This window comes from Balaenoptera physalus (genome assembly GCF_965194825.1).
Source record: "Balaenoptera physalus genome assembly, chromosome: 1".
Taxonomy (NCBI): domain Eukaryota; kingdom Metazoa; phylum Chordata; class Mammalia; order Artiodactyla; family Balaenopteridae; genus Balaenoptera; species Balaenoptera physalus.
In genome coordinates this window covers 175,042,715-175,069,523 of record NC_138882.1, presented here as the reverse complement: position 1 = coordinate 175,069,523, position 26,809 = coordinate 175,042,715, and the positions used below count along the sequence as shown (strand labels likewise).

The window sequence follows — 26,809 nt, the reverse complement described above, 5'->3', positions numbered from 1 at the left end:
CTAATGTAGAAGGTGTGGTCAAGGTGTAGGGAAATCACAAGGGATTATGCAGGGAGCTGGGAAGGGCGGGAGCCAGGCTGTTACCACCTGAGGTCTAAAGGGCAATTTCTCTTCCTTAAGAGGAGCACTAACTTTCTGCCCAGGGCCAGGGCCAGACTGACTAGATGTCCAGAGGTGGGAACAAGGGGAATAGAGACACTAATCTCACTCTCTTCCCTCCCTCCTGTCTCCTGCCAGGACTTCCCATTGACCAAATCCAAGCCGAGGCTAGAAGGCATAGAGCCGTTGATGTCCTCCATCTAAGTCAGCCAACCAGGGGAGAGGAAGGGAGGAGTAGGTCGAAGAATGGACCTGCTGGTCCACATGCAGACTATCTGGCACGTTTTAAAATTGACAACTGAAACGTTCATTTTAGGGATTTCCCTGGTGGCACAGTGGTTAAGAATCCGCCTGCCAATGCAGGGGACATGGGTTCGGGTTCGAGCCCTGGTCCGGGAAGATCCCACATGCTGTGGAGCAACTAAGCCTGTGCACCACAACTACTGAGCCACGTGTTGCAAATACTGAAGCCCGCGCACCTAGAGCCTGTGCTCCGCAAGAGAAACCACCACAATGAGAAGCCCGCGCACCGCAATGAAGACTAAACAATGCCAAAAAATAAATAAATAAATAAAATGAAAGATACTGCAGTTTAAAAAAAACGAAAATAAAATGAAGGAATGGATATAGATCAAACTTTTAAAAAATAATAATAAAATATTCATCTTAAATGTAAGCCATTGCAAAGGATATACTTGCTAGCATATTGAAAATATCTTAAATAAAACTGTTCCATCATCAGTTGAATGTAAGTATCATCATGGTTTGATACTCACTATCATTCATGTCAAGAAAATATCAGAACAAGCTGTACATTAGCAGGCAGAAATGCTACATCATTAATTTTTTTCTTCTTGAATGTATAGTTACATTTTGCTTCCTCTCACAGAATGTTCTCCTAGGGTAATATATTTTCTGCTGGAAAGTCTGTTATTGATTACCTAATTCATACTCCCAACAGAAATTTATATATATGATTGCACTTTAAGAAATTTTAAAATTTAAATAATTTAAAATTTCCTTTGACTCTAAAGCTCTATGTTTTAAAATTTCTTCTGGATTGAAATATCACTTATTATTGCATTAGTACACAATTGATCAAAGCAACATAACATATATCTTTTGAAAAATGATTATTAAACAAAGAGTAAAACGATATTGGAAATGTATCTCTTACTGAAATAGATTTTTTTCAATTAGTTTATGTATTTATGAATAAATGTTACTTATTGCTGGAATGAAGCTGGGTTCAGCATCAACTTTATATCTATTTTTAACTTTTATAAATAGAAACTCTGAGAAACCTTGTTCCAATAAATAAGTAGGTGAAAGCGGAGGGAGTTCTGTTACAATAATATCACTTAATTATTTGAATTCTTGGCGTTACAAGCCAAAAAATTACATAGTGACCTATCATCAAAAGTTATTTTTACTGACAACAAAATCAGAATCTCCTTCAACTCTATTGAAAGCAAAGTACCAGCAACTGTCCCACTTGCAAAATGCCTTATTATCCAGTCATCACAGTTCTTCACCTTTGGTTGGTGCCCTGAAGGTGTTTAACCCCCAACCCCAACCCCCTGGGGTAAGGTTGTGGGTGAAAATCAGGGCTGAGAGCCTTTTGTAAAGTATGAGCAGGGTGGGTGGGAAAGAAAAAGGTGGACCTGGACTTCAGAGCATCTTCTCCAGAAAATGTGTCTTAGGAAAGAGTATGAATAGAGTTTGAGGATCTGCAGGTCAGTTCTTGGAAGTATCTGTGCCACACACCCTTGCCTTCAAGGTACTTCCAATCTAGTAGGGGAGAGAAGTTAGCAAATTGCTGAAGTACAAAATACACTGAGGGGTTAGTGAGTAGTGATGGAGGTGTTCAGGGAGTTTACTTCCCTCTGTGGGAAAGGCTTCATGGGTGAGGTGGCATGTCAGCTGCTTTTCAGGTCGGGTAGGATTTTGACACGAGATAGTGGAGAGGACATTCCAAATGGACCGCACTGGATGAACAAAGGCTCAGAGAGAAGAAGCCACAGGGAAAAAAAAAAAAGGAAGCCATAGGGCATGTTTGGGGAATAAGCAGAGTGTAGACAGAGGCAAAGAGTAGGAGAAAAGGCAGAGACATAGAATCATAAACTCTCAATCCTAAAATCTTAAGAATCACCTAATCCAACCTCCACAATTACCACCAGCACTGGACCAAAATCCACTCAGTGCTCAAAAACATCTAGTCACCAGGAGCTCTCTCTTTATAGAATACCCCATCCAGTGGAAATATAAGTCGAGCCACATATATAATTTAAATTCTTCTGGTAACTACCAAAGGGAAAAAAAAAAGAAACAGGTGAAATTAAATTTTTTTGTCTTCTCAGACTTTTTAAATCCCCATTATTGATTTACATGCAATGAAATTAACCAATTTTAAATGTATAAGTTTTGTCACATGTACAGGGGCAATTAATTTTAATAATGTTTTATTTAACTCAACACATCCAAAATATTATCCTTTCAACAAGTAATCAATATAAAAAACTGTTAATGAGATATTTTACATTCTTTTTTTTTTGTACTAACTCATCCCAATTCAGACCAGCCACATTTCATGTGCTCAGTTGCCCCATGTGGCCCCATCTGTGTGAATGAAGCACAGATCTAGAGGGAAATCATCATATCCTTGGACCACTCTTGGTGGTTAGAAATTTTCCCTTGGATGGTAGAATAATGTTGGCTTGGTTTCTTCTTTAAACATCTGAATCTTCAACTTGTTTACCATAGACATGTATTAATAAAGAATTAGCATAGGAATAAGTACTAGGTGTTATGGTTGCTCATGTGAGGGGCACCCCATCCTGGCCTTGTAGGTCAGGGGAAGGTTTCAAGAGGAAGATACACAGGAATGGACATAATTAATGCTAAAAACAGACTTGATTATGTTCAGCTTATAATTATCCTTTAAACCATACTTATATGTTTGATGTACTCTTCTGTATATTATACATTTCACAATTTAAAAACATAGGTCTACTCCCCAGTAGCAATGAGCAATGATCCAGCGTCCAGAGTTTGTCTTCTAAAAACCATTCTCCGATAGAAAGAACCAGGGATCTTTGGAGAAGTAGATGATTTTAGGGCTGGGGTAGAGAAAAGACAAGATGAGCTTAGAGCATGTTGCAGTGCCAGAAAGTAAGGAAGTGTTCAAAAACCAAAGGTTGGGGGGGCATGGCAAACGCTCGGGAGTCAACCTGACAACCTGAAAGAGCTCCCAATGGGCAAAGCTGGACAATTTGAGCAACAAAAGAAATAACATAGTATTGGATTATAACCCAAAGTGTAAAATAAATATTACAGAGTCCCTACTGATAAAACTAATTGATTGAATAAATAAATAAATAAATAGGGGAGAAGAGACAAATCTTCTTTAAAGAAGTATTCCAAAGAATTTATGTAGATGCTTCCCCTTCTAGGAGGTGGAACTTAATCCCACTCTCTACCCGTTGAGTGTCAGCTGGATTTAGTGACTTGCTAAAAAATAGAAAGGTAGGGGTGGGGGTTAGGGAGTGGGAGTGGATGGAGTCACTTTACAGTGGAGAGGCCTGGCAAATATCACCAAGTGATGGCGGTTAACATCACCAGTAATAAGTCATGTGGGTAGCATGCAATCCATGACAGGGTGTGATGAGAAGGGCACTTCATCTCTGGGCTATTTTTTCCCCAAAATCCATAACTTCAGTCTAGTCATGAGGAAAACATCAAGTAAGTCCAAATTAAGGGACATTCTGCAAAATACCTAACCAGTGTTCCTCAAGACTGTCAAGGTCATAGGAACAAGGGAAAACTGGTAAGTTGTCACAGACCAGAGCAGACTAAGGAGACAGGAGGATGAAATGCAGTGTAGTATCCTGGATGGGATCCTGGAACAGAAAAAGGACATTGGTGAAATCTGATTAAAGTCTGGTGTTTAGCTACTGCTAATATGTATATCAATGTTGACTCCTTAGTTTTGACAAATACACCTTGGTAACATAAGATGTTAATGTTAGGGAACTGTTGACTGAAACCATCTGCCTTGGCCAGGCCTGGTTGCTTGAGTTGTCTCACAACAGGGGTCCCGATAAGGAACATGGTTCTGCCGCCGAAAACTAACCGGGAGAATTCGAGAGGGGCCGAAAGGAGGGAGGAGACGATATGTCCTGCCCTAACCCCCCAGAAACCCTCACGCTGGAATCCATCTTGGCTGAGAGATGCATGAGCCACCAGGAAGGACCCTGAGTCACCAGATATGGGCCAAGCAAGATGATTGGCCAGAGACAACCCGGAAACTAACCCCATTACCATAAAACCTGAGACTGTGAGCCGCGTGGCAGAGCAGTTCTCCTGGGTTCCCTTACCCTGCTGTTCTCTGACCACGTGCCCCTTTCCAATAACGTCTCTTGCTTTGTCAGCACATGTATCTCCTCAGACAATTCATTTCCGAGTGTTAGACAAGAGCCCACTCTTGGGCCCTGGAATGGGTTCCCCTTCCTGCAACATTAGTATTAGGGGAAACTGGTTGAGGGGTATACGGGAAGCCTTTTGACTATCTTTGCAACTTTTCTGTAAATCTAAAATTATTCTAAAGAAAAGGTTTAATTTTTAAAATATATCACATATATATGATATGTATATATGTATATCATATATGAAAGCGGGGGGAGAAAGAAAGAAAGAAAGAAAGAAAGAAAGAAAGAAAGAAAGAAAGAAAGAAAGAAAGAAAGAAAGAAAGAAAGAAAGAAAGAAAGAAAAGAAGGAAGGAAGGAAGGAAGGAAGAAAAGAAGGAAGGAAGGAAGGAAGGAAGAAAGAAAGAAAAAGAAAGAAAGAAAGAAAGACAGAAAGAAAGAAAGAAAGAAAGAAAGAAAGAAAGAAAGAAAGAAAGAAAGAAAGAAAGGAAGAAAGGAAGAAAGAAAGAAAGAAAGAAAGAAAAAGAAAGAAAGAAAGGAAGGAAGGAAGAGAGGGAGGGAGGGAGGGAGGGAGGCAGGAAGAAAGAAAGAAAGTAGGAAGGAAGGAAAGGAAGGAAGGAAGGAAAGGAAGCAAGGAAGGAAGGAAGAAAGAAGAAAGGAAGGAAGGAAGGAAGGTCTTGCTTACTCGAAGCAGAAACCTCTGATGTGGTTGCATTGCAGGGAGCATGGGGAAGAGGCCGGGTGGAGTAGCAGGCCCAGAGGTTACTATAAGTTGGGTCAGGGTTAAGCCTTTGGGCCTTCATCCCGTGGCTGTGGGGAACCATTGAAGGTTACTGAGCAAGGGTGTGGCTGATTATGGAATGACTCAGCCAAAGTTACACAGTTTCAGCTTCCCCAGGCCCCTTCCTTCCACGTGCTCTTTATTCTTTGCCTGCAGAGGCCAAGCTCTGGCAGGAATCTAAGTCACTAGCACAGAGATGCCCACCCTCCTGCCCCCGCCCTATCCTGGTTCAGTGGTCTTTAGAGGCTCAACATTGCCACACCTGGTAAGGACCAGAGCCACCTTTCAACCTTCCCAGCAGAGACCCCTGGGCAGGGAGGTGCAGGGCGGGGCCTCATGTAAAAATCCCACAAGCTCTAGGTGGAGTCATTTCTACCATACCTTCCTTGCTCTCTCTCCTCTCTCCTCCCTAGTGAAAGGAAACCAGTCCATCGGTGGGGGAAGGGAGCTCAGGGACAGAAGAGGCAGCTTCAAGACTGAACCTTCAAGACTGACACCAGGAAAATTGTCTGTTATCAGTCTTTCTTCCATGGCTTGCTTGGAAACACAAATATGTCCGGGTCAGAAGCTGGGGGGGAAGAAAAGGGGAGAGGAAAATTGTCAGTGTACAGTCTGCCCTCCATATCTGTGGATTCAACCAACTGCAGATTGAAAATATTCAGAAAAAGAAAATTCCAGAAAGTTCCAAAAGCAAAACTTGAATTTGTTGAGCACTGGCAATGATTTACATTGTATTTACAACTATTTACATAGTATTTACATTGTATTAGGTATCATAAGTAACCTAGAGATGATTTAAATCTTTTTTTTTATGGTAGATTTATGTTTTTATGCAGATTCACTCTTTTTTTTTTAAATTAATTGATTGATTTATTTTTGGCTGCGTTGGGTCTTCGTTGCTGCACGCGGGCTTTCTCTAGTTGCGGCGAGCGGGGTCTACTCTTTTGTTGCGGTGCGCGGGCTTCTCATTGTGGTGGCCTCTCCTGTTGCAGAGCACGGGCTCTAGGCGTGCGGGCTTCAGTAGTTGTGGCACACGGGCTTCAGTAGTTGCGGCGTGCGGGCTCAGTAGTTGTGGTGCACTGGCTTAGTTGCTCCACGGCATGTGGGATCTTCCCGGACCAGGGCTCGAACCCGTGTCCCCTGCAATGGCAGGCAGATTCTTAACCACTGCACCACCAGGGAAGCCCCTAGAGATGATTTAAAGCAGGGGTCCCCAACCCCTGCCCCCCTCCCCCCCGCCGTCTGTGGAACAATTGTCTTCCACGAAACCAGTCCCTGGTGCCAAAAAGGCTGGGGACCACTGATTTAAAGTATACAGGTGGAGGGTGGGCTGAGGGTGCAGGTAGGTTATATGCAAATACTATGCCATTTTATAAGGGACTTGAGGATCCGCAGGTTTTGGTATCGGCAGGAGGTCCTAGAACCAATCCCTCACAGATACTGAGGGACGACTTGTACACATTTCCAGCCAGCAGTTGTAGCAGTGAGAGTTCAATGCTAGAATTTATCAGATTTCCACACATCAATTAAGCCAGTTTGAACTTCCCTGGTGGTGCAGTGGTTACGAATCTGCCTGCCAATGCAGGAGGCAGGGGTTAGGGCCCTGGTCCGGGAAGATCTCACATGCCGTGGAGCAACTAAGCGCATGCACCACAACTACTGAGCCTGCGCTCTAGAGCCTGCAAGCCACAACTACTGAAGCCCGAGTGCCACAACTACTGAAGCCCACACGCCTAGAGCCTGTGCTCTGCAACAAAAGAAGCCATTGCAATGAGAAGCCCATGCGCTACAATGAAGAGTAGCCCCCACTCACCGCAAATAAAGCAAGCCCACGTGCAACAATGAAGACCCAATGCAGCCAAAATTAATTAATTAATTTAAAAAAAATTAAGCCAGTTTTCTCATCCTTTATCTTTTATCCCTCCATGGAAAAAAAGAAAACAAAAGGCTAACATTATTGAGCAACCTGTTCTGTGCTAGGCACTACGCATAACTTCATTTGGTCCTCACGGCAACTCTACTAGTATATCCATTTTATTTATTTATTTATTTTTAAATTTTATTTCATTTTTATTTATTTACTTTTAGCTGCATTGGGTCTTTGCTGCTGCTCGCGGACTTTCTCTAGTTGCGGCGAGTGGGGGCTACTCTTCGTTTCGGTGCATGGGCTTCTCATTGCGGTGGCTTCTCTTGTTGCTGAGCATGGGCTCTAGGCATGCAGGCTTCAGTAGTTGTGGCACGTGGGCTCAGTAGTTGTGGCTCACAAGCTCTAGAGCGCAGGCTCAATAGTTGTGGCGCACAGGCTTAGTTGCTCTGTGGCACGTGGGATCTTCCCGAACCAGGGCTTGAACCCGTGTCCCCTGCATTGGCAGGCAGATTCTTAACCACTGTGCCACCAGGGAAGTCCCAGTATACCCATTTTATAGATGAGAAAGCTGAGGCTCAGAGAAGGTAAGTGACATGCCCAAGGTTATGCAGCTGATCGGTGGCAGAGCTGGGAGAGAGCAAAACCAGTTCAAGTCTTCAGAAGCACGGGCTTGAACATGATCTTGGGGAATTTTACCTTTCAGGGTAGAGGAAATGGTTTTATGGTAAAATCAAAATTTCTTGCAGGATATCTAGCCCCCATTTCTTTCTTTTTTTGTTGTTTTTAATACATTTATTTATTTTATTTTTGGCTGCATTGGGTCTTTGTTACTGCACGCGGGCTTTCTCTAGTTGCAGGGAGCGGGAGCCACTCTTCGTTGCGGTGCGCAGGCTTCTCATTGAGGTGGCTTCTCTTGTTGCAGAGCACAGGCTCTTGGCACATGGGCTTCAGTAGTTGCGGCTCGTGGGCTCAGTAGTTGTGGTGCACAGGCTTAGTTGCTCCATGGCATGTGGGATCTTCCCCGACCAGGACTCGAACCCGCGTCCCCTGCATTGGCAAGCGGATTCTTAACCACTGTGCCACCAGGGAAGCCCATCATTTTGCACTTATTAATACCCTGCATCCAATTATGTACTCTTGCTCCTGTGTGGTAGCCTGCTGTTTACAACCAGTGCGGAAGCCAACTGGGATCATGTCTCTTACAGCTCTTCTGCATCCCCTAGAGTTCAGAGATAAGCGCCTAGCTAACAGAAGGTGTATTTTATTACTTATTACTGTGATTGTAACAAACTACCATTTATTGATCGCTTATTATGCACTAAATACTCTATATTTTATTTCTCAGAACTACCTTAGAGATAGGTATTTTTATCTCCACTATGTAAACTGAGGCTCAGAAAAATTAAATAACTTGTCCCAGGTCACAGAGCTGTTAGGACCATGGGGGCAGGAGCCTTGAAAGTCTGGCACTGTCCCCAGACTGATGTTAAGGGGCTTGTGGCTTTTCACCTACTTGCTCTTCCCTTAACCATCAGCTGAGCTGTGTCTGGAGAAAGAGAAAAAAATATCAAACTAGAGGCTTGTCAGAGGAGGTGGCTGCCATGTCATGGACCAGACCACAGGGACAGGAGACTTTTGACAAGTAAGTTAGGTATGACTCCACCAAAAGCAGTCACAAAGTCTTGTTCCTGTGGATGCAGGGGGTGAGACGTGGTCAGGAAAAACCCTGGGACATCTAGCAGTGTCAGCACTGGACAGCTGACCACATCTACGTGCGGAGAGTAGAGAGTGGGATCTGATGGCCAAATCACTCACAGCGAGGGGGTGATCAACTCACGAGGGTTTCCATCTTCCTTGTCCAAGAATTTGATCCAAGAGGAGGAAATGCAGGGTTCATAGTGCACCACTAGGTGGCACTGTGTGAGGAGGGCACAAAAATTATTCAATCAGAACTTTTCAACATGAATAATTAGAAGGGATTTTAGAGCAAGCAAACCATAAAGTAGACATCTCCTTTTACAGAAGGCATGTGAGATCCAGAGAAGTTATACAAGTTTCCCAGCTTTGTGGCTGAGCCAGTACCAGAGACCCAAGTCTGCCTCTTTCTAAGTTCAGTGCATTTCATTTTAACGCTCATCAAAACACATCTAGATGTCCATCTACTCATGGTGTGATCTTACTCAAGTCACTGATGTTTTTCTGAGTCAGTCCTCTGTGCATAGAATAGAGGATTAGTCTAGATCCATGATGTCAATAGCCATACGTGGCTATTTGAATTTAAATTAATTAAAACTTAAAATTCAGTTCTTAGTCACACTAGCCATATTTCAAGTGCTCAATAGGCAATGTGGATAGTGGCTATCATATTGGACAGCGTAGATATAGAATATTTCCATTATTGCAGATAGTTCTAATAGACAGCATTGGCTGGTATTTAAGGTCCTTCCAGATTTAGTATCCTATGGATCCTCTGTGAGAGCATTGGAGGGTATAGGAGTAAATGCATAAGGTTTCCCAGCTCTCAGCCTGAGTTTTTATTTCTTTATTAAATTTATTTATTTATTTATTTATTATTTACTTTTGGCTGTGTTGGGTCTTCGCTGCTGCGCGCGGGCTTTCTCTAGTTGCGGTGAGCGGGGGCTACTCTTCATTGTGGTGCACGGGATTCTCATTGTGGTGGCTTCTCTTGTTGCGGAGCACAGGCTCTAGGCGTGCGGGCTTCAGTAGTTGTGGCACATGGGCTCAGTAGTTGTGGCTCGTGGGCTCTAGAGCGCAGGCTCTATAGTTGTGGCACATGGGCTTAGTTGCTCCGCGGCACGTGGGATCTTCCCGGACCAGGGCTTGAACTCATGTCCCCTGCATTGGCAGGCGGATTCTTAACCACTGCACCACCAGGGAAGTCCAGCCTGAGATTTTAACCACATATAAGCACTGAGGGATACAGAAAAGAATAAGATGGATACAAATCCTCTGTTAATGGAGTTGACATTCTAATGGACCTAAGGTACTGACTCTAAAAACCACAGCTTCTGCAATCAAGGCACTTAGAACCGTGTGTCTTCAACTTTAATATATATACATGTAAAATGCAGTTTCTGATTCAGTAGGCTTGGGATGGAGCCTATGAACCTGCATTTCTTTTTTTTGTTGTTGGCCACTCTTAGCAGCTTTCGGGATCTTAGTTCCCTGACCAGGGTTTGAACCCGGGCCCTTGGCAGTGAAAGCTCTGAGTTCTAACCACTAGACCACCAGGGAATTCCCTGTCCTTTAACTTCTTTAAAAAACTTATAGCTTACCTAGGACTTCATATTTAAAATGTATTTATGGTAGACAGAACATAGTTGGATCTTGCTTTCTTAATCCAAGATGACAATTTCTGCCTTTCTGTAGGGCGATTTAGATCACTTTTAATGGAATTTTTGACATGGCTCAATTTAATCTGTCTTGCCACTTGTTTTCTATTTGTCCCATCTGTTCTTTGTTCCTATTTTTCTCTTTTCTTGCCTTCTTCTGTATCAGTTGAGTTTTTTTTTTTTTAATTAATTAATTTATTTATTTATGGCTGTGTTGGGTCTTCATTTCTGTGTGAGGGCTTTTTCTAGTTGCGGCAAGCGGGGGCCACTCTTCATCGCGGTGCGCGGGCTTCTCACTATCGCGGCCTCTCTTATTGCGGAGCACAGGCTCCAGACGCGCAGGCTCAGTAATTGTGGCTCACGGGCCCAGTTGCTCCGCGGCATGTGGGATCTTCCCAGCCCAGGGCTCGAACCCGTGTCCCCTGCATTGGCAGGCAGGTTCTCAACCACTGCGCCACCAGGGAAGTCCCTCAGTTGAGTATTTTTTTAATGATTCCATTTTATCTCCATTATTGGTTTATTAGTTATACCTCTTTAAAAAATGTAGTGGTTACTCCAGGATTTATAATATACATATTCAATTCATCACAGTTTACCTCCAAATAATATTCTACCATTTATCTTATACAGTAAGAACCTTACAACAGTAAACTTCCAGTTCCTTCTGAGCACCTTTTATGCTGTTATCGTCATGTATTTTACTTTTAAATATGTTATGAATGCCATTATTGACTGTTTTTGCTTTAGTCAGCCAATTTTTTAAAAATTTTTATTTATTTATTTATTTATTTATTTATTTATTTATTTGGCTGCATCGGGTCTTAGTTGCAGCACATGGGATCTTCATGGCAGTATGTGGGATCTTTCATTGTGGTGCACGGGCTTCTCTAGTTGCAGCACACGGGATTCTCTCTAGTTGTGGCACGCGGGCTCAGTAGTTGCGGCGGCGGGCTTAGTTGCCCAGCGGCATGTGGGATCTTAGTTCCCCGACCAGGGATGGAACCCGCGTCCCCTGCATTGGAAGGCAGATTCTTAACAATTGGACCACCAGGGAAGTCCTGCAATTATTTTTTAAAGAGATTGAAAATAAGGAAAATGTCTTTTCTGTTTATTTTTCCCATTTTCAATACTCCTCATTTCTTTGTGCAGATCCAGTTTCTCTCTGGTATCATACTCTTCCTGCCTGAAGAACTTCCATTATCTTCTCTCATTGTTAGGTCTGCTGACTATGGATTTCCCCGGCTTTTGTTTGTTGCCCCCTCAGCTTTCAGCCACCCCTGCACCCCTGCAACACAGCGGGGGTTCTTCTCCATGCTCTCACCCCTCTCCTTGTGGCAGCCTGCTGGTGCTTGTTACTTGATGCTATGCTGATCACGGTGGCAAGACGTGGGGTGGGTTTCTCTGTTGTCCTGATCCAGCCTCAGTCTTAGGCAAGCTCTATGCATCTGGGCCTCAGCTGGAGCCTTCTCACCATCCCTGTCCCTCCTCCTCGTGGCACTCAAATTCTGCCTTGTGTTTTTGGTTGGTCTGCAGTGTCAGCAGACCTCAGATTGGTGTTGCTGGTAGGATCCTGGGCCTGAGCTGGTTTCTAGCCCCTCCTGGAAAGATAGAGGGTTTCTGCTTCTACTCTTCCCCCAGCTGCAGCGGGGCCTTGCTTGTGTCATGGGGTGAGAGTGTTTCCTACATACCCACCGCTCCAGGCAGATGGGCTTTGCTGCTACTCCTCCTGCAGAAGCAATAGATCTTTGCTGGGAGAAACACGGGCATGAGAGGGTCTTCTTCCCCTACCCCAGAGGCTTAAGGATTTGCTTTATTGAAAAGAAGGAAGCATCTGGAAAACTGGAAGGGACTTTATGTCCATCCTTCAGCAGCAGCCAATTACCTCCTGCACACCTATGCAATGAGGGGACTCTCTGGTCTCCTGCTCTGCTTCCAATCTTTCTTGTGAGCACCCACTGGAGGCCTGTGGAAAAGAACCTGGAGTGAGTGCAAACTCCTCTTGTGTCTGGGCCCCAATCCATACCACACTGATATGCTAGCCCACACATGGTCTTTAAAAATTTGTCAAAATTTTAGCTAATTTCTTCTTACCAGCTTCTCTGGCAGCCACCTCTTTCTCTTGTGCTTTGACAAAGGTGACACACTCTCTGTGTCCTAGCTCACCTTTGAGAGGCTTCTCGCTCTTTGGAATTCGATTGACTTGGTTACTTTACAGCCTGAGCTCTCTGATGGGCTGGAGAAATATCATGACATTGTAGATTACCCATCTTTTTCTCCTTATTAAGGTGGGAGTGATGTTCTTTGCCACGTTCTTCATCCAAAGTAGAAGTAAAAGCCTGTGGAATTTCTTGAAACTTACCTTTTGTTACTGAACAACACTGGCAACAGTAAAGGATTTACCCAGTAAATCAAGACTACTCTGGTGACAATGCAGTACCCCACACAGGAATGTTGCCAAAATTAATTCCCGAACCCTTAAGGGTGGGTCCAACTTTGCTGCATGCCCAGTGTTTGTGCCAGGCACTGTGGGGCAAAATATCTGTTGATTCATTCAATAAGTATTTACTGAGAGCATCCTGTGAACAGGTATCCACCAGGCTACTTAATGGAGATTCTGCAGAATCCTGGTCCTGGCCTTCATAGGGCTCACAGTATAGTGAAAGTCGATACTGAAAAAAATTATGGCAGGTGTGGCAAGTGCCACAAAAGAGGAAGTAGACGATGCTATGGGAGATCATGACCAGTAATCTAACCTAGTCTTGTCCAGGGAAGCATTTCAGATGAGGGCTGGAGGGTCAGTAGAAGTTAGCCAGGCAAAGAGAGAAGGCATTCTAGTTACTGTGGGTGCATATCAAATTCCCCCAAATCTTATTGGCATTTATTATGATCACAAGTTCCCTGTGTCAGGAGTTCAGACAAGGCACCATAGGATGGCCTGTCTCTACACCGGTGTCTGGGGCCTCAGTTGGAAGACTTAAAGGTTGAGGTCTGTAATCACCTAAAAGTTTGATTACTCACTTGTCTGGTGGTTGATGCAGGCTATAGGCCAGAGGCCTCAGCTCCCCTCCACATGGGCCTCTTCAAGTGGTCTCTCCACATGGGCCAGTTTGGGCTTCCTCAGGTTCCAAGGGCAAACATCCCAAGAAAGAGAGCCAGGCAAAAGCAACACCATCTTTTATGATCCAACTTCAGAAGTCACTCAACATCACTTCTACTCTGTTTTATTTGTTGAAGCGGTCAAAAAATCCCACTCCACATAAGGGAAGGGGAAATAGACTCCCATCTCTTGATGGGGGATGGCAAAGTTCTAGAAGAACATGTGGGACAAGAAATATTGCTATGGACATTTTTGAAAAACACAGTCTGCCCCGGTGGGAAGAGTGTTTCACTTGAGAGAATCCTTGAACAAAAATCTTCTGGTGGAAGAAGGCAGAGCCCATCTGAGGACAAAAAAAGCCTGGCATGTAGCCAAGAGAAGGAGACTAGTATGAGGTCTAAGCGGTCAAAAACCAAAGTCCTCATCCTTGCCCTTGAGGAGTTTGTCATCTTAACAGCCATAGTGCCTTCCTTCTGTTTAGTGCTCTACAATCAGCAAAGCAGCACCTCAGTTATTTCCTCATTTGTTTCAAGCAGCCATACTGTGAGGGATATATTATTAGCCCTATTGTGCAGATGGAGAAACTAAGCATCAGTTGAGGTGAAGTGGAAGGCAACACAGGAGGGTCAGGTATACTCAGTGATTTTAGTTGACACATGGATAAACATTTTAGATGTTAGTAGCTAACATCCATTTTCATAGAAAAATATGTCTAAGACATCAAACTCATCGTTTCACTGATATTATAGCTTGGGACAAATTAAAGAAGGGAATTGATTTAAAGTGGATTTAAGGGAAACTCTTAAATGAATAACAGTATAGAAGGTTTGTGAATATGGTAATAACGATAAAGATGGAAGGTAAATGAGGAGAGTTTGAGAAATACCAGCAAAGGAGTAGGTGTGTTGGATCTGTCTGGAGTCAGATCAAATCCTGGCCAACTCCAAGAGCAAAAAAAAAAAAGTCCCAAGAGAGAGCCGGGTAAATTATTTAGCGTCCCTGTGCCTCAGTTTTCTCATTTTAAAAATGAAAATAATCATATGACTTCTCTTCATAGGAATGTCATGAAGAGTAAATTAGTTAATATTTGTAAAGTGCTTAGAAGAATTCCTGACATTTAGTAAGTGCTGTATGAGTATTTATTAAATAACTAAATTAAATCAACTTATTTAAGCATAAAAGGGAATGTATTGGCTCTTGTAACCAAAGAGTTCTTTGGTGTCTGTTTGTCTTCAGTCTGGATCCAGGGGCTCAAAGTGTATCATTAGTTCTCTCTCTCTCTTGCTCCCTCTGTCTCTTTCTCCCTCTCCCTCCCTTACTCCTCCCTCTTGCTCCACATCTCAGCTCCACTGTGCTCTGTCTTGACTCATCTCCGGGTGACCTCCCACCCAGTGTTGGCAAGGTAACCACTGGCAGCTCCAGGGTTAGAGGAGCCTGACATAGCTAACAGCTATCAGTCCAGAGGAAAGAGGCACCTCCTTTCCGCTGCTGTAGGAAAAGCCCCTTTATTAGTTCTGATTGGTCCTACTTGGGTCACATGACCACACCTCAGCTGATCACTGTGGCCCATAGGGAGGACTACTTGGGCCAGTTTAGTTACAAATGCAGCCCTGACCCCAAGAGATGGAGCAAGTTTCCCCAAAACCTTGGACTAAATGTGTGGGAGGGGTGGTTCTCTAAGGAAAATCCAGTGTTCTGCAAAGAAGAGAAGGGATTAGATATTGGAAGGGCAAACAAGCAAACAAAAAGTCTTCCATACTAAGTTAGCTTGTAAATTAAAGTTGCCAGGCCTCAGTTTCCATGTATGTCAAATGAGTACAATATAAGACACTGCCCACTGGGAATTCCCTGGCAGTCCAGTGGTTAGGACTCAGCGCTTTCACTGCCTGGCTTGGGTTCAATCCCTGGTCCGGGAAATAAGATCCCACAAGCCTCGCAGCAAAGCAATAAAAAAAAAAAAAAAAAATTCCCTCAGAATAAAGTCATGGTAAGGGTTAAATGACATAAACATTTAATAAAGCTTAGCACCATACTAGTCATACAGTAAGCACTCAATAAATATTAGTTATTATTAATAATACCCATGTCACAGAGTTAGTAATGATAGAGCTGGGAATTACACCTATATTTTTTGATTTTAAAGGCTACTGATCTTTATACATTTCAATCAGTTTTTTATAACAGCAAACCCTCTTATCTCTGTAGTATTTTACAGTATACAAAGAGACTTCACCTACATTTTTCTTACTTGATCCTCACAACAACCTGTTTGCCCTATACAAATGTTTCACAGTTGGAGAACTGGAAGCTTGAAGAACAACACATTCACTCCATTCACTTCCTCAGCAAATATTAAGTGTACCCCACGTTCTGTTGAGAGGGACCTCACCTAACGCTCCAGCTTTCTTCTGTATTTACAATGAAGAGAAGTGTTTTTCAAGTTGCAGCTCATTCTCCATTAGTGGGTCATGAAATCAATTTAGTGAACTGTTACCAGCATTTTAATTTTTTAAATGAAATAGAAAACACTGAGCGCATCCCAAAGAGTGAGCCAGAGTTTGTGAAACTCTCCTTCAATTACACATCTGTGTATATATGTGGATATTGGACTATGATGAAAAATGGAGGTTCCTCTGTGAGACCTTGTTTAAAAAGTTTGGGGCTTCTCTGGTGGTGCAGTGGTTGAGAATCTGCCTGCCAATGCAGGGGACACGGGTTCGAGCCCTGCTCTGGGAGGATCCCACATGCCGCGGAGCAACTAGGCCCGTGAGCCACAACTACTGAGCCTGCACGTCTGGAGCCTGTGCTCCGCAACAAGACCACGATAATGAGAGGCCCGCGCACCGCGATGAAGAGCGGCCCCCACTTGCCGCAACTAGAGAAAGCCCTCGTACAGAAATTAAGACCCAACACAGCCATAAATAAATAACTAAATAAATAAATAATTTAAAAAAAAAAAGTTTGAAAGCCATTGAGCAACAGAGGACCTCAAACTTTTTGATCCTAGGACTCCTTTACAACCTTAAAAATTATTGAGAACCTCAGAAAAATTTTGTTTTTGTAGGTTATATCTATTGATATTTACCATATTAGAAAATAAAACTGAGAAAAATATAAATCACAGGAATACACAGTGGAAAAGGCAGGTAACTTTTTTGCACTGTTATGGATATTACTTTGAATTTGCGGATCCCCTGAAAGGGTCATGAGGACTGGTCTACAAGATATATGTTTAAATGTTTCTGTCAAATTCTAACTCACCCTTTCCAAAACACACTCATTATTTAATCAATAGATCTTCCCAGGGTGACTGTTTAGTCATTGGCACTACTCTCCTTCAGTGATCCAGGATTCAAACTAAGGATTCTGGGTTTTGGGGGTTTGTTGTTGTTTTTTGTTTGTTTGTTTGTTTGTTTGTTTTTGCCATGCCTCGTGGCTTGTGGGATTTTAGTTCCCGGACCAGCCATCAAACCCCGGCTCTCGACAGTGAAAGTGCGGAGTCCTAACCATTGGACCACCAAGGAATTCCTTAAGGATTCTGTTTGAGTTCTGTTTTCTTCATCCATCAGACATCTACCTCTCTTCTCTCTTCCAGGTGGACCTGGAATTATTATTTGGGAGGTAGTGTAATGATTAAGATCACAGGTTGCAGTTACACAGACCTTGCTGTAGAACTTTGGGCAAGTTACTCATGCATGTGCAAAATTCAGAAGTACTGCAAGATAGAGAATAAAAAGTAAACCTCCTTCCCTCCCCTATCCCAGAGCCATCTTGTCGCTCACCTTGGAGGTAGCCACTTCTCGAATATCAGCTCTCAGAGTTTCTAATTTCATGTCATCCCTTAATTTTTCTGTCTGTCAAACTCCAGGCTCACCTTGAACCCCTCCTTGGCTCTCCCCCAACAAAACAAAATCGGAAGGAGCTTTCCTGTTGGCAAACTCTGCAAAAACCTCTACAAACTTACCAAATGTGTTGCTTTGAACATAGACACATTTATCTTTCTCACTGTATTTTGGGTGAATAGAACAATCCCTTTTGCCTTTGTAAGCCTGATGTCTACCCAGTTCAATGCTTAATGCAGTATGAGTGTTCAGTGAATCTCTGATGACTGAATGTATTTCCCCTGATCAAGAATTTTCAAAGACTACGCAGTGCCTGTGGGGATATAGGCTAACCTCCTCATACGGACTTCCCAATTTTCTCCATTAGATCTCAAATTCCCTATCCAAACTTGTCCCCTAGGAAATTTGGCTGTAGCCAAGATAGTCTCCTAATTAGAGCCAGTCTGCCAAACTCTGTCCTACTGCTAGGGCTTTGTTTGTGCTGTTGACCATCAGCTGAAATTCTGAAATCAAATATATATTTTCTAGGAACAAGAAATATATCTAGGGCTTCCCTGGTGGCACAGTGGTTGGGAATCCTCCTGCCAATGAAGGGGACATGGGTTCGGGCCCTGGTCCGGGAAGATCCCACATGCCGCGGAACAACTAAGCCCATGTGCCACAACTACTGAGCCTGCGCTCTGGAGCCCGCAAGCCATAACTACTGAAGCCCGCGCACCTAGAGCCCGTGCTCCGCAACAAGAGAAGCCACCGCAATGAGAGGCCTGCGCACCGCAATGAAGAGTAGCCCCCGCTCGCCGCAACTAGAGAGGGCGCGTGCACAGCAACGAAGACCCAACACAGCCAAAAATAAATAAATAAAATTAATTAATTAATTTTTTTAAAAAGAAATATATCTATTTACTTAATATGTAAATGTTTAATATTTCTCACAAGAAATTGTCTGGTTTGGAAAGTTGCATGATATCAGTCTTATTGCAGCATTGTTTAAAAACAGCAAAAGTATCCCATTCCTGGGAGAAAACCATGATCTGAAAGGATACATGGACTCCAATGTTTATTGCATCGCTGTTTACAATAGACAAGGCATGGAAGCACCCTAAATGTCCATCAACAGATGAATGGATAAAGAAAATGTACATATATACAATGGAATATTACTCAGCCATTAAAAAGAATGAAATAATGCCATTTGCAGCAACATGGTTGGACCTGGAGATTATCATACTAAGTGAAGTAAGTCAGACAGAGAAAGACAAATATCATATGATATCACTTATATGTGGAATCTAAAAAAAATGATATAAATGAACTTATTTACAAAACAGACTCACAGACATAGAAAACAAACTTTTGGTTACCAAAGGGGAAAGGTGGGAGGGAGGGATAAATTGGGAGTTTGGGACTGACATATACACACTACTATATTTAAAATTGATAACCAACAAGGACTTACTGTTAGCACACGGAACTCTGCTCAATATTTTATAATAACCTAAATGGGAAAAGAATTTGAAAAAGAATAGGTACATGCATATGTATAACTGAATCACTTTGCTGTACACCTGAAAGTAACACAACATTGTAAATCAACTATAGTCCAATATAACATAAAAAAAATTTTTAAAGAATTTTTAAAAATTTAAAAAAACAGCAAAAGACATTGGAAATACCCTAAATGTTTATCAATATAGGAATGCTTACTCAGTGACATACTATACAGCTGTTAAATGAGCTAGATCTAGGTATGTTAATCTGAATAAATTTTAGATAGACTCTTACTGCATGCCAGGCTTCTTTCTACAGTGTTATGTTCCTGACGTTCATCTAGGTTGTTGCTTATGGGAGTAGTTTGCTCCTTCTCCTTGCTATATAGTGTTCCACTGTATGAATACAAACATTTTACTATTGATGACTGTTTGGGTTGTTTCCATTTTTCCATTGTTATGATTTTGTTGGCTGTTATGAATATTCTTGAGCATAACTTATGCACATATGTTCACAATCCACCTAGAGTGGAGGATATGCATGTATGTTCAGCTTTACTCGATACTGTCGAATCGATTTCCAAAGTGGTTGTACCATTTTACATTTCTACCAATAATGAATAAACAGTCCAGTTGATTCACACCCTCACCAAAACTTAGTAATGTTGGGAATTCCCTGGCTGTCTAGTGGTTAGGACTCCGCCCTTCCACTGCAGGGGGCATGGGTTTGATCCCTGGTCCAGGAACTAAGATCCCACAGGCAGTGTGGTGTGGCAAAAAATAAATAAGTAAAATAAAATAAAATTTTTTAAAAAGTAAAAAACCTTGGTAATGTCATATTTTAAATTTTAACCATTTTTGTGGGTAAGTGGTGAGATCTCATGAAGTTTTTATTTTCATTTCCCTGATGACTGAGGTTCAGCAACTTTTCATGTTTCATGGTCATGTGAGTTTTCTCTTTCAGTATGCATCTCTTCAACCATCTTGTCTTTTTTTTTTCTGACTATGCCACATGGCTTGTGGCCCCTGCTGTGGAAGTGCAGAGTCCTAACCACTGGACCTCCAGGGAAGTCCCACATCTTGTCTATTTTTACCTTACCCATTATTTTAAAGGTCATCTGTCCTTTCTTATTAGTTTATAAAAATTATTTTATATATCTGAACCAAGCCCTTTTCATTTATATATGTTGCATATATCTTCTCTCTCTTTGGAGTTTGTCATTTAATTTTAGTAGTATGTGAGTTTGCCCATGCTTCCCTACCTTGGTCAGCATCAAAATGAAATTTGAAAAAAACACAAACTTTTGCCCAAAGGTATCCCATTGTTATTTTTTAATAAATGGACTTTATTTTTTAGAGCAGTTTTAGGTTTATAGAAAATTGAGCAGATAGTACAGAGAGGCCCATAAACCCCCTTAACACCCCCCCATTCGCCTATTATTAATATCTTGCGTTAGTGTAGTACATTTGTTACAAATGAACCAATATTGATACATTAACTAAGGCCCATAGTTTATATAAGATTCATTCTTTGTGTTGTATAGCAATAGGGGTTTTGATAAATACATAATGTCGGACTTCCCTGGTGACGCAGTGGTTAAGAATCCGCCTGCCAATGCAGGTGACAAGGGTTCGAGTCCTGGTCCTGGAAGATCCCACATGCCGCGGAGCAACTAAGCCCATGCGCCACAACTACCGAGCCTGCGCTCTGGAACCCGCGAGCCACAACTACTGAAGCCTGTGCGCCTAGAGACTGTGCTGCGCAACAAGAGAAGCCACCACAATGAGAAGCCTGCGCACCACAACAAAGAGTAGCCCCTACTCACCACAACTAGAGAAAGCCCGCGTGCAGCAACGAAGACCCAATGCAGCCAAAAATAAATAAATTACATTTTAAAAAATACATAATGTCATATACCCACCTTTACAGTATCATATAGAATGGTTTCACTGCTCTAAAAATCCTATTTCATCCCTCCCTTCCTCCTTCCTCCTCAAATTCCTGCTAACCACTGATCTTTTTATTGTTGCTGTAGTTTTGCTTCTTCTAGCATATCATATAGCTGGAATCATATAATATGTAGCCTGGCTTCTTTCACTAAGTAATACGCATTTAAGTTTCCTTCATGTATTTTTGTGGCTTGATGGTTCCTTTCTCTTATCACTGATTAATATTCCATTGTACAGATTTACCACAGCTTGTTTATCCACTCACCTGTTGTATTTATTTACTTATTTTTTAAAATAAATTTATTTGTTTTCGGCTGCGTTGGGTCTTCATTGTGGTGTGCGGGCTTCTCATTGCGGTGGCTTCTCTTGCTGCGGAGCACAGTCTCTAGGCGCACAGGCTTCAGTCGTTGTGGCTAGCGGGCTCTAGAGCGCAGGCTCGATAGTTGTGGCGCATGGGCTTAGGTGCTCCGCGGCACGTGAGATCTTCCTGGACCAAGGCTCGAACCCCTGTCCCCTGCATTGGCAGGCAGATTCTTAACCACTGTGCCACCAGGGAAGTTCCTCTACTCACCTTTTGAAGGACATCTTGGTTACTTCCAGTTCTTGGCAATTATGAATTAAATTGCTGTAAACATCTGTGTGCAGGTTTTTGTGTGGACATAAGTTTTCAACTCATTTAGGTGAATACCTAGGAGTGCAGTCACAGGATCATACGGTAAGACAGTTTAGCTTTGTAAGAAACCACCAGACTGTCTTCCAAAGTGGCTGTGCCATTTTACATTCCCATCAACAATGAATGAGAGTTACTGTTGCTACATCCATATCCTCACCAGCATTTGGTACTGTTAGTTTTTTGGATTTTAGCCATTCTAATAGGTATGTAGTGGTATCTTGTTGCTTTAAGTTGCATTTATCTAATAACATCTAATTATTACTTGAGCATCTTTTCATACACTTCTTTGATACCTGTATATCTTCCTTGGCAAGATGTCCAGGTCTTTGTCCATTTTTAAATTGGGTTGTTTGTTTTCTTATGGTTGAGTTTTAAGAGATCATTGTATATTTTGAATACAAGTCCATTACCTGATACCTGTCTTGCAAATATTTTTTCCCCAGTCTGTGGTTTATCTTTTTATCCTCTTAAGTGTCTTTGCAGAGCAGGTTTTGTTGTTGTTTTTTAATTTTTTGGCCGCACCATGCAGCATGTGGGATCTTAGTTCCCCTACCAGGGTTCGAACCAGTGCCCCCTGCAGTGGGAGCATGGAGTCTTAACCACTGGACTGCCAGGGAAGTCCCCAGATGGTTTTATTTTATTTGTTTACGTGTTTTTTTTTTTAAACATCTTTATTGGAGTATAATTGCTTTACAGTGGTGTGTTAGTTTCTGCTTTATAACAAAGTGAATCAGTTATACATATACATATGTTCCCATATTTTTTTTTTTTTTTGATGAGGACCATTTTTAAAGTCTTTATTGAATTTGTTACAATATTGCTTCTGTTTTATGTTTTGGGTTTTTGGCCCCAAGGCACGTGGGATCTTAGCTTCCTGACCAGGCATCTAACCCGCACCCCCTGCATTGGAAGGTGAAGTCTTAACCACTGGACTGCCAGGGAAGTCCCACCAGATGGTTTTAATGAAGTCCAGGATACCAATTTTTTCTTTCATGGATCTGAAAACTCATCACCCAATTCAGGGTCACCTAAATTTTCTCCTTTGTTATCTTCTAGAAGTTTTATAGTTTCATGTTTTATATTTAGGCCTATGATCCATTATAAGTTAATATTTATGAAAGATGTAAGGTCAGTGTCTAGATTTTTTTCTCTTTTTTTGTATGTGGATGTCCAGCTATTCCAACAGATTATATTCAAAATATTACCTTTTCTCCATTGAACAGTCTTTACTCCTTTGTCAACGATCAGTTGACTATATTTGTGCAGGTCTATTTCTGAGTTCTCTATTCTGTTCCATTGATCTATTTGTCTCTTCTTTCATTAATATCACACTGTTTTGGTTATTGTAGCTTTATAATAAATCTTGAAGTTTGGTAGCATCAATCCTCTGATTCATTGGTGTTTAAATTTTTTTTTTACTTTTTACGTTTACATTTTATTTTTTTTTAGTTGAAGTATAATTGACTTATAATATTATATTAGTTTTAGGTGTACAAGTTAGTAATTAAATATTTTCATACATTACAAAATGATCACCACTTTTGGTGTTTAAAATTTGAATTTCATAATTTCAATGTGTTCCACATGTATACTGTTAAGTTCAACTTGTAACTCTTGTCAAGTAGATGGTGGCATTTCATATACTCTATTTACAGAGGCATAAAGAGCCTAAGTAATCTGTTCATCCAACAGGTCACAGAGCCTTGGCTTTTCAGTGCCTGGGTGCACTAACCTGTTCCCTGGGGAAAAAAACCTTCTCTACTGTCTACAAGGTTAACAACTACTCCTTGTTATACATTAAAACACTGGAATTCTATTTGATCTGTCTTTTGTGAGTTTGATTAGCAAAAGTCATCGCCCTAATTTTGACTGATACCAGGAACCCTGGCACCATTGAGAGTCTAACTGTATAGAACTGGGCTTGGCCCCTGGACTCTGAGTTCTGCCCAAAACTATCACCTTGAAAGTTTCTACAGCAGATACTCCTGGCTGGCTAGCCCCAAATCCATTCACTAATCTCTTTTCCTTTGCCTCTTCTTGCAATACAGAGGCTGGACATGCTAAATAATTGTCTTCTGGAATTTTCCAAACCTACCTTGTAGGTAGTTATAAGACATAGTTCTGGCAAGTGAGATATAAGCAGAAATCCTTTGGGGGCTTCTAAAAAGCTTTTGCTTTTTTCATAAAAGACAGCTAGTGCTGTTTCCTTTTCCCCTATTCCTCTTGCCTTGAACATAGATATGATGCTTGGTGCTGCAGCAGCCATTTTGTTACTACATTGAAAAACTAAAACCGAGGCTGCTGGAGCAGAAAAAATAGAAACAAATTATGTTGAACAGCTGAACTAATTACAACAGTCACCTACCTCAGGACTTCTTGTTATGTGAGAAAACTCGACTTCATGTGTTAAAGCCACTGCTGGCCAAGTTATTTATTACTGGCTGCTAAAACAGTCTCAATCAATCTGCTAACTATTCTCGTGGGGCCATCATTGCCTAGACATTTCTTTTGGATGCTTCTTTTGGAAATGTCATAGGATTCTTTGACATAGTCTCTTGAATGTCCCCTTTAGTGGCAATCTCTGTCCCTTTTTTGGCTGGATTAGAAAGAAATGGAGATATCTCATTTAGGAAAGTGGGGACATGAGAGCTGTATTCATTATCTAAAGCTTTTTTAAGAGCAAAAGAGATTATTTTGACGGTCACTCCTGCTCTTACCAAACTGACCCAAGCCTTTACAATTTACACAAGTATCACCTCATTTAATACACAAAATCTATGTTGCCACGGAGAACAGAATTGAGACAAATAAGTGGAAGTAAGAACTTTATTACAAAGAAGAACTTTCTAATGATCAGAATAATGCAAACAAGGAAATGTGTTGCCCTGTGAGAGGGAGAATTGCTCTCCTGGGAAGGGCTGAGCAGAAAGCTGAGGATGCTGAGCAGGGAAGCAGATTAGGGCCCTCTTGACTCTAAGATTCAGACCCAAACTTGGGGCATGAGATTGGCTAATTCTTTCTTAGTCTAGCTAAGCAGGGTTTTAAAGAAGGAACAGAAGATCAATAAGATAAATGGGAGGAGAATGATTCCAAGTGGAAGGAATAGTTTGAACACAGGTGCAGTGTGCTCAAGACAAGTTGGGATAGTCTTTTTTTTTTTTTGGCTACGTTGGGTCTTCATTGCTGCGTGCGGGCTTTCTCTAGTTGCGGCAAATGGGTTACTCTTCGTTGCAATCTGTGGGCTTCTCATTGCGGTGGCTTCTCTTGTTGCAGAGCACGGGCTCTAGGCGCGCCGGCTTCAGTAGTTGTGGCACACGGGCTCAGTAGTTGTGGCTCATGGGCTTAGTTGCTCGTTGGCATGTGGGATCTTCCTGGACCAGGGCTCAAACCCGTGTCCCCTGCATTGGCAGGTGGATTCCTAAGAGTTGGGATACTCTTGATGAACCAGTCGGACAGGAGTGGACAGTTTGGGCCCTTGAGGATCTGTGACTTTAGGCAAGTCACCAGACTGTTCTAAACCAGTTTTCTCTTTGGTAAAATGAAGGGAATAACTGAAATCAGTTGGTCTCAACTTTTCTCACAGTGACCTAGAGTGTACTCCCAAAGGCTTTGCGACCACAAGTCCTAAAGAAAATACAATGAGGGAATACATTTTTAAAAAATATTTAGGGGCTTCCCTGGTGGCGCAGTGGTTGAGAGTCTGCCTGCTAATGCAAGGGACACGGGTTCGAGCCCTGGTCTGGGAAGATCCCACATGCCGCGGAGCAACTAGGCCCGTGAGCCACAATGACTGAGCCTGAGCGTCTGGAGCCTGTGCTCCGCAACAAGAGAGGGCGCGATAGTGAAGAGGCCCGTGCACCGCGATGAAGAGTGGCCCCCACTTGCCGCAACTAGAGAAAGCCCTCGCACAGAAACTAAGACCTAACACAGCCAAAAATAAATATTAAATAAATAAAAAATAAAAAAAAGAAGACAATTTAAATATATATATATATATTTAATTACAAACTACTTCAAACATTCCAAAAAGTATGATAATAATATAACCACGAAGATAAAAGTGAATGTTTAATATTTTGCTATGTTTACTATTGATTTCTTTTTAAAGAACTATGTTACCACTATAGCTAAAACCCCATCGCTCATCTCTTTTTTCTTCCTTTTTCTCAGAGGTAACCACTTTCCCAAATTGCTATGTGTTTTTCCCATTTAAGTTTTTGTACTTTTATTTCATATAAAAGCATCTATAATATGTGGTATTTTTGTGTTGTTTTACATCAATATCATACTGAATAGATCATTTTTCAACTTCCTTTTTTCCACTGCTTATTATGTTTTTAAGATTTATCTATCTTGATAGCATGTAAATCACTGAATTGGTTGTGTAGTACTTCATGGTACAAACAAACCACAATTCACCCATCCATTCCCCTACAGAGGACAGTTAGGTTGTTCTGACTCTTTTTGCTATCGTGACAGAGTTGGAAGACATATCCTTGCCCATGTTTTCCTGTGCACATGGGCAACAGTTCCTCTAAAATATCAGAAGTTAAGTTGCTGGGTTGTAAAATATGAGCATCTTCAATTTCAGGTTGAATATACCCCCTTTTGTCCAGGAGTCCAATCAGGAGGTGAAAATAGTGGGGTCAGTGAGTATCTCTGTAGAGCTGATCAGCTGGAGCATCATCTGATGCTTTTAGGAGAGGAAAAAAAAACAAGCTGCATTCACTGCCACAAGACTTATTTGAATAATCTTTGTCTACTTCCAAAACCCAAATCATAGAATATTAGAATTGGTCACTTAATTAAATATCTATATAATACAATAATTCCTTCTAGAGTGTCCTGGACAGATGATTATACATCCTATACCTGAATACTACCAAAGACAGAGAGCTCAAAACTTCCCAAGTAGCTCAGCTCTAATGGTTAGAAAGTTCTCTCTTGAACTGATCTGAAAACACCTATGGCTGGGAGGGGGTCTCATTCTGAATTAAACCCCTCTGTGATTCTCTGTTTCTTCTATGTAAAATGAGAGTAAGAATAATACTTATCTCATAAGGTAGCAGTGAGAATCAAATAAATTAGTGTGTGTTTGAATGTATATATGTGTGTGTACATAGATAAATGCATATATATATACATATATGTATGCATATACATATGTGTACATAGATATATGTATATATGTATATGTATGTATACATATGCAATATATAAACATGTCATATATACA

The 26,809-nt window shown here is 41.7% G+C and overlaps 1 long non-coding RNA gene across 1 annotated transcript; it reads left to right on the top strand.

Moving 5' to 3' along the window:
• Window positions 1-5,508: 5,508 nt before the first annotated feature.
• On the top strand, window positions 5,509-18,326 carry LOC309650372. The gene is made up of 2 exons (XR_014257545.1): window positions 5,509-5,864; window positions 17,992-18,326. It is a non-coding gene; the product is annotated as an uncharacterized lncRNA (long non-coding RNA).
• Window positions 18,327-26,809: the final 8,483 nt, after the last annotated feature.